We start from the raw sequence: 9,159 nt of genomic DNA, 5'->3' as shown, positions 1-9,159 counted from the left end.
TCTCGCAGGGAGTCGAGAAAGGGTCTCTGGCCGAGGTTGATAACACTTCTACTACTTTACTTTATGCTACTCTACTCTCTCCTTTTGCTGCAAGATGGTGGTTTCCAGAAGATGCTAGTCTTCGATAGGACAAGGTTCTCCCCTCTATTCTGGCATTTCTGCAGCCCAGTCCACATATACAGCCTTCCTTTGATAATGTTGCATATGTAGTGTAGATCCTTGCTTGCGAGTATTTTGGATGAGTACTCACGGTTGCTTTGCTACCCCTTTTCCCCCCCTTTCTTCTTCTTTCCAGTTGATGCAACCAGATGTGAGAGCTCAGGAGCCAGATGCCACCGCCGATGCCTACTACTACGTGGAGACCGACGACGACTGAGGGAGTCCTGGATTAGGGGGTGTTCGGGTAGCCGAACTATACCTTCAGCCGGACTCAAGATTGAAGACTTCGTTCCATGTCCGGATGGGACTTTCCTTGACGTGGAAGGCAAGCTTGGCGATGCGGATATTCAAGATCTCCTACCATTGTAACCGACTATATGTAACCCTAAACCTATCCGGTGTCTATATAAACCGGAGGGTTGTAGTCCGTAGGCAATCAACTCCATATACAACAGAAAAAATTTGCACAAAAAACATAAGATTACAGTTATAGCCGAACAATACATCTATCAAGGACTAGCAAAAAAAGAAACTTAAAACTACAAACACCCTGTGTTAATTCTGCAGCACCACAGCCCCGCTCAAGGCTGGCCAAACGACAACTGACAACCAGGGGTCATCTCCATGCATTTCTGAACACGGATCCAGCCATTGCCGCCAACTTCATTGGAGGGAAAACCTTATACGCCAATATCTCAACTCAACCCATGCTCAACATTGCCTGCACGTCAACAAACTGTAAGACGACATCAAAAAATGCAATGCATCTTGGCACGGCGCATACCCCGGTGGCATGGGGCGAGCGAGCTCATATTTCATGTATGTACTATTCTTCAATTATTTTTAAAGAATATATATTCTTCAATTGGTTTGTATATGGATAGCATTTTCCAATTACCATGCTCACTAATGAAAAATTACACCTTAAAAGTTAAATGTAGAAGCAAGTGGGCTGGTTTCTGTACGAACACCACAACCATGGTCTCGGAGCTACAATTATCCTATGACATTAAATACTTTTGTGATTGGAACAACATATAATTTTGTTGGACTACATAGTGAATCTTGGGATTAATCGCTTTTATTAATGTGATAATTTCTATTTTGTTTCAAGGTTTTGTGATTGGAACAACATAAAATACAGTTTCAAGGTTTACATCAAAGATGCTTCCTCAGAACTTCAGAATCTGAGCAACATGGTTATTAGCTCGCACCAGAGGCTGACATTATGTAATGTTGTTGGTGCTGAGAGCACAAAGCCATCTAAAGCTAGTCATAAAACTGGCATGCATATTTTGTGATACTATAGTTTTGGCTAAGTGCTAGAGCATAGGATCAATGATCCCTGAAGCAGACGCACACACTACATCACACAAAATACTCAAGGAACCATAGGCCGCCCACTCATTTTTGTTGCTACAAGTACGTCAAATCAACAAATGTATTTCTATGTCTGATGCACAGAACAAGTTTCTTACAAAACAATTCATAAAAAATATCGCCGGTATGTACAACCATAGCAGAAAGACTCAAATTTTGAACCATAGTTGTGGGAAAAGGAAAGTACAGAGCACATATTCCACAGGTAGAGTTCCATGTGCACGTTGAATGTGAAGAAATGAACTATAAAACATTTCACATTGCCATGGACACTGTCAGGTACAAGAATGTACCATGCCTTCAACATGAGCAAATTATATGCCTGAAACGTCTACGCAGACATGGAGTTTCCACATGCCAAGTTGACCATTATCATCCACAACTGAACATATATGACAGATTACAAAACAAGCTTCTCGCAGAACAGATACCATGTATGTGTACTGCCAGTAACAGAGGGGCTCAACGTCCTGAACCATAATAACGGGAGAAGGCAGAAAGCACATATATACATACCGATAGTGATGTCGCAGTCACCAGTTAACTCGCCGTCGATGAAGAGCTGCAAGAGTGTGGGCTAGCTGGAGTACTCCTTGAGCCCCTGCTGGAGCGCCTCATTGGCGAGCACATCATGCATCTCAAGGTATGTCCAACGAGCGAAGGATCGGCAACACATTAATTCCATGAAAATGCCAGAATCACGAAAAATCTAGCTGCATCATAAAGACTAAGCAGTAACATACCTTGAGAAGTACATCAACACTGGCTACAGCTTCAGAGATAACAAATTAAGTTGTGTGCCAAAATAGATCATAACCACTGGCTCCATTTTCTTGAAGAGAAAATGCTACAAGACCAACTTCCAAGAAATCCATTCCTGAATTTTGAAACAGTACAAGCACATTAATTCCATGAAAATGCCAGATGAAGCCTAGTTTGCCACACCTGCCATTTAAGCACTTAAATAACTGACATACAAAACTAAGACAAACAGACAATAGACTACACCCCAACACATGAGGAACATTACTAACCATGGCATAGGTCAAAATTCGCATGCATAAAAGCAGGGTTGCTCGTTCAGTTGTCCCTTGGATCAGTACTTCAGTAGCATTACTCAACACATACATCAATACATGAGATCTGAATCTAATTACCAGGCTAAATAATGTGTACTCAAACAATCTGAATTCAGTATCAGGTCTATTTTAATGCACTCAAATCCAATATCAGGCCAATTAATGTACTCAAAACAATCTGAATCCGAGCCAGACATGAAATTCATATTGAGAACCCCTCCTTGTATGCGATGAAGAAGAGTGGATATATGGGACACATGGACAAACAGCATGACAAGGATTTATTTGTTTGCAGATTGAGAACATGACCGTGACATACAGACTTGCATTTTTTAACACAACATATCTTCCAGTTCTAGAGTACCAAGAAACAGAACCTATCTATTGCACATGTACCCAGAAATAACTAAACAGGTAGCCATGGACATCACCAATGAACTTTGACAGAATACAAATGAACCGCGGACCAATCGACTAGCCCTGCAGTAGGTAAGATCAGAGCTTAAAGGGGACGAACCCATCCACGGAGATGACGAGGAGGAGCAGCACGTACGCGACGGGCAGAGGCCCCTGGCAAAGCCGCAGAGGCAGCGCCTGTCGCTGCAGCGCGGATGGCAGAAGGGAGTGGCTAGCTCCGTGGCGGCGGCGCCACCTGTATCTCACCATAGCTCGCCGCCGACCGAAGATGGATCCGTGGCAGTCGCACGGGACATTAGAGACTTCCAAATCCGGTGCTAGAGAACGACGAGCTCGGCGCCGCTACCGCCACCTTGGCCTTCTCGTCGGTGTCGATCTGGTTGGATGGACAATGCATCATGGGTTTCGGCGGGACATGCGCTGCTCGAGTGCGACCGAGGAAGGCGGATTGATCTGCGCCGGGAGGAAATGGACCTGTCGCGACCACTACCGCCGCAACTCGAGCGCGTGATCTGGACTGGGGTGGGGTTACGGGCTTGTGGCCGTGGCCGTGGGAAAGATGGGGAGGGGGCGACGCACATAGAGGGGAGAAGAGAGGGGATCGATGGATCGGGAGAGGTGAGGCTGTTCTGCGGCGGCGCCGGCATGGAGCGGGCGGAGGAAGATTGGTGGAGTGGCGGCGGCTGAGGGAACGGGAGGATAGAATGGGGAATTAGGGTTAGGTGTGTGTGGACTGTGGAGTATAAATGGGCTGGCTCGAAATTTTGCCACCCTGCCGCGTTGGCCACTTAAAATTTTGCATCTCCGCGCTCTCTCAAATTTCAGGCGCGCCCTTTTCTTTCCAACTTTTATATATGGCTGATTGACAAGTGGACCAAATAAGCGGGTACAACAGACACATCGGCAGAAGCCATCCATGACGGTTCATATGGCAACTAAAGAAAGAAAAAAAAAGGCATAGATGGTCGATTCATGACAGTTTCTGTGACGGTCCTTCAATGCCCGTCATCAAGGGGCTGCCGTTTTGGAGGTTATTCGCGTCTTGTTCATCCATGACGGTTCCCGTGACGGTTTTCAGGAACGTCACCCGAAGTCCGTCATGGATTAACAGATTTCTTGTAGTGAATATGGAGCACAGACGAGACGAGGAAGCAGAAGAGAGGTTGCGGGACATAATCTTAGACGGAGGTGATGTCATGTCGTGTTTTCTTAACGACAATGATGGTCTGGAAGAACAGCAGGGTGAAGAAGCAGGTCCGGAAGAACAGCAAGGTGAAGAAGCAGGTCCGGAAGAACAGGGTGACGGCTTCAGTGACCGAACAGAGTCCGGCCAGGTAAATATATTAGTTAAGCCTGTGCTGAGACTAGCTAATTGATGCATTCATTGTTTTGGTACGTACACATATTAATTAACTCTCGTCTTTCTTCTTTTTTCTAGCCCTCCAGTTCGAGCATAACTTCGGTAAAGAGACTAGGCCCGAAGAAAAAGTTGCGCGAGGATGAAAGGTTTGAGATCACAGAAATCGCGCGCGACGGCCTACCGATTGAACCCATCCGGACAAAGGATGCATTTACTGCTCAGTGCGGGGTTCTTGTTAGGGACAAGATCACGATCAGCATCCACCAATGGTTTAAGCCAGTTGAAGAAGACCCTGAGGTGTCTTATGTCAATGATATGCAGAAAGATGATCTTTGGAAGGAGCTGAAGGCAAATTTCACCCTACCGCCAGAGGAGGATCCGGAGAAGCCGGTTATAGAGCAATTAATTAAGTCTGCTGCTCTTAAGAAGATGGCAGAGCTATTCAGGAGGTAGAAGAATGAGCTGTAAAGGTTTGTCGACAAAAAAGAGACACCAGAATTCAAGGGCAAATATGAGAAGATCAGAGATCAATGGCCCGCATTTGTGGCCCACAAGACATCGGATAAGAGTAAGAAGATGTCGGAGACAAACAAGAAAAATGCTGCATAGAAGATGCTTCACCATCGCACGGGGTCAGGTGGCTACCTCAAACCCCGGCCTAAGTGGGCAAAGGCTGAGACTGATCTGCTTGATAAAGGGATCGAACTAGAGACAATGAACTAGACAGACCATTGCCGGACTTGGTTCTTCGGGGCTGGTGGATCCTTGGACCTGTAACAGGGAAGTGCATTTGGACGGACGAGCAACTTGACATACCCTTGAAGAAGTTTCGGTACTATATCGATGCAGCGCAGAAAGGGACGTTCCTTCCAGACAGAGAGAACGACGAGCTCACAAAGGCCCTCGGAAATCCTGAGCACCTTGGACGGACACGAGGTATGCCAGGCTCCATTCCGTGGAAGGCTGGGTTTCCGGACGCAGGCGGTTACAAAAGCCACGAGAGGAGGAAGAAAGTGCAGCAGACCGAACTGCAGGCGCTGCACGCAAGGGTACAAGCGATAGAGGAACGAGAAGAAAATCGCAGCAAACGACTTGCCGAAGCTTCCCCTGAAGCTACCCCGCCATCTCAGCGGAGAAGCAGCGTGGCTTCCACCGAGCTGCTTCAGCCGGAGCTTGTCTTGACGGCTCCTGCCAGCTATCCCGTGGATGCTATCACGGAGGCTCAAAATTGCCACCTTATGACGCAATGGATTAATATGAAGGTCAAGGCGGCTGTTGGCTCTGTTTTTCCTAATAAACCTGGCGCAACTTTTCACTGCCGGCCGATTCCATAAGGATATGCTAAGGTGATGGTGGATGAAATAACAGAGGGATTTGAGGACCTCCCGCTTGACCACCCTACCGGAGAAGGGGATACTCGGCTGGGTTCTTCTCTGAAGACTCCATGCCTATGGCGGAAGGAGCTCATCAACCTTCCGAACTGGACACCTCTGCCTCCTCCTCCTCCTCCGGCGAGTCAGGGCACTCTGCCTCCTCCACCGCCTCCTCCTCCGGCGAGTGACGATCAGGGCCCTCGGCCGGCTCCTTCTCCGGCGCGTGGCGGCACTCCGCCTCCTTCTCCGCCTGCGTTGGCGCGCCCGAGCAGCCAGCCTCCTCCTTCTCCGCCTCGTCAGCAAGGGCGGAAGAGACCCGCCACCTCGTCAGCAAGCGCGTCGTAGTCCTTCTCCTCCGCCTCGTAAGCAAGTAAAGAAGACAGCCGCTCCGTCTGTTCGGCCGGTGTCTAGCAGTACAACCAGAGGCGGGAGGACGTACAGATTCGGTCCTTCTCTGAAGACTCCAGAGAAGTTACCATACGAGAGGACCCCGGAGGAGAACGCGAAGATCGCACGAACCGAAGTGGATGACTGGTTTCAAGGGTTGAAAGCAAAGAGACATCCACCTCCGGAGGAGAAGGTAGATCTGGTGAAAGTGAAGCGCACTCTAGCTGCCCTGGCAAAACCACCCAAGTCTCCGCCGAAAAGGCAACTATGAGCGCATTATTGGAAAGACATGGGCCGAAGCGGAGCGGTCGGGAAGTACAATCAGTGATCAAAGGATGAAAGAACGACGAGCAGCTGGGAAACAAATTGCCCAGCTCGGCGAACAAGGGAATCAATCGTGCCCCCCACTCAAGGTGCCTAGCGACATCGTCGATCCGAGGATGGTGCCCGGTTATAGCAATCTTGAAGATTACCTGTCCGACGATGTACATTATGATTTCATGGACGTGCAGATACACAGATACGAGTACGGGAAGCCTCTCGTCAAAGATGAAAAATCTCTAACAACGATGATGCGAAGATTGCATGATTGGTACTTGAAAATCTGCAGAGAGTCTGGGGGGAGGAGTACTTTGTATGTGAGAGTTAAAAAGGAGCATGACCTCATTGGAATTGATCTGTTGCCTATTCCATTTGAGGAGTTCTATCAGTTTTTCAATCAATTGGCCCTCGATAAAGCAACGGTCACCTGCTACTGTCTGTGAGTACTACTACTTCTGTCATTAAGTCTCTCTATATAGCTCAGCTCTTTCATTGCATTTATTTATAATTATCCTCACTATATTAATTATGCAGATTGAAGATCGCCGAATTTAAGAAAAGACAAGTCGGTGATATTGGGTTCATTAACACATATCTCATAGATGCAACTGAGGTTAAATTTCATGCTGCAGAAACCGAGGCCAATTTGCTACGATCATTCAAAATAAATGAACACAAAGATATAATACTCTTTCCTTACAACTTCAAGTGAGTGTTACTATCTTGTGCATATTCGGTTTCCCTTATATATTAGTCCAGATTATAGTAATGTAATTGATGAGTTATGCATGCGTGCGCAGGTACCACTATATTCTCCTAGAGATTAGGCTTGAGCAGGGAGTAGTAACTGTCTTGGACTCTAGACGAAAAGATCCCCAGGAGTATGCGGGCATGACTCAAATGCTCGAGAAGTAAGTTAAATCGATCATTATCCACCATATCAGCAACTTTGTTCATTTCTGATATCAAGTAATTGTTTTCTTCGTCCGGCAGGGTTTGGAGAAAATTCACCAGAAAAGCTCCGGGACTGTCGAAGGAGCTGGAATTTAGACACCCGAAAGTAAGTACTATAGTAGCATGTTCCGCGCATCTCCTAGTGATTCAAGCGCCAGTTTCATCAATACCATTTGGTATTCTTGCTTATCAGTTTGATTGACCTCTATTTCTTGTAAAGTGTTTGTTGCAGGAACAAGGGAATGATTTCTGTGGATACTACGTCTGCGAGTCCATCCGCCACACGACCTGTGAGCGGGGCTACTCTGACGAACAATATGAAGTGCGTAAATAAAAATATTCTCAATTTTATTTTATTACCATCATTTGTGTTGAGTTTCATTCATTCACATATATATATGTATTGACCCCCTTCTTCAAATTAGATGTTTCGGATGCGGAATGAACTCCTAGCACCAGATCGCATGCGAGCAATTCAAGAGAAATTGGCGGCATTCTTTCTTGACCACGTGATCGCTGAAGACGGAGAATACTATGTGGACCATGCGTCCGTAATTTAGGAGATTATATTTGTAAGAGATAATTATTGTATATATGTAGTCTGTAGTGTCGGATAGATATACGAGAACTTGTTGTTCGACCAATCTCTCGGAGAAGGAGAGGTGGTCGATATCACTTCTCTCCGTATGCATATATGTTCATGACGATCTTCTGTTTCCTTCGTTTGCTTACTAGCTAGCTAGCGTGCCTAGTCCTCTCTATACGTATGTATAGTACGTAGCGTCGACCAAGTACGGACATAAGAGAGGACACTTCTCTCTATTAATTAGCTAGCTAACACAATATATGAAATACCTAAATTAACCCCCCAAAACCCCCAAAACCCCCACCCCCCCTTAAAAAAACAAAAACTCCAGCCACAGAAATGCTGACGCGTGGATGCTTATTGGTTCCGGTTGGTACCACCAACCGGGACCAAAGGCCCTCCTGCCTGGGCTCAGCGCGCAGGCCACGTGGAGGCCCATCTGTCCCGGTTCTGGTTAGAACCGGGACTAAAGGGTCAGGGCATTAGTAACAACCCTTTAGTCCCGGTTCAAGAACCGGGACAAAACGCCCTTACAAACCGGGACAATAGGCCCGTTTTCTACTAGTGTTCCTTTCCGCCCTTCAAGTGTGAAAAGATTGGCCATCTAGGATTTCACCCTACATCATATACAAAAACTTAAAATAGTTGCTGAAGATTTATTTAGGGGTTAAGGTATCTGTGGCCATTTGAGGGGCTAAATTATAAGGGACCGGTTGGAGATGCCCTTAGCTCTTGTGATAGACCATGCAAGCTGAAGTTTGCATGCTTCAAAAGGTGGTTTTAAATGAAGTGCCAAAAGTACTTTATATAGAAAAAAGGTCCTACTTTTTTGTTTGCAAATATCCTCTGTGTACTTTTTTAACTCAAATGATCTTACATGTCTTTCTTGATTTGAGTCATCTTACATGTCTTTGTGAAGAGAAAGTTAGGGTCATCATATCTCATATGCTTTGAGAATATATGAAGAGTGATGGGAGGACTTTTGTCAGTGTCAAGTAAATAAAACTCCGACCGAATAAAAGAAGTAAAAATCATCGAGAGAGCCCTTCGCCTCTTATTCCCCTTTCTCCTGTAGATAGGCGTGAAGACCATCTCTGCCTCTTTTTCCACCGCCAAATCATCGCCACTCCACCCGCCTCTAGC

General features: G+C 46.4%; 1 long non-coding RNA gene across 1 annotated transcript; it reads right to left on the bottom strand.

The window, feature by feature from the left end:
- Positions 1–795: 795 nt before the first annotated feature.
- LOC147961603 (uncharacterized) lies at positions 796–3,776 on the bottom strand. The gene is made up of 3 exons (XR_015612136.1): positions 3,136–3,776; positions 2,056–2,416; positions 796–880 (listed from the first exon to the last, which is right to left on the bottom strand). It is a non-coding gene; the product is annotated as an uncharacterized LOC147961603 (long non-coding RNA).
- Between the last annotated feature and the right edge of the window lie 5,383 nt (positions 3,777–9,159).

This window comes from Triticum urartu, chromosome 7A (assembly GCF_056163025.1).
Source record: "Triticum urartu cultivar PI428250 chromosome 7A, HENAU_Tu73, whole genome shotgun sequence".
Taxonomy (NCBI): domain Eukaryota; kingdom Viridiplantae; phylum Streptophyta; class Magnoliopsida; order Poales; family Poaceae; genus Triticum; species Triticum urartu.
This window is presented reverse-complemented; position numbering and strand designations above follow the sequence as displayed.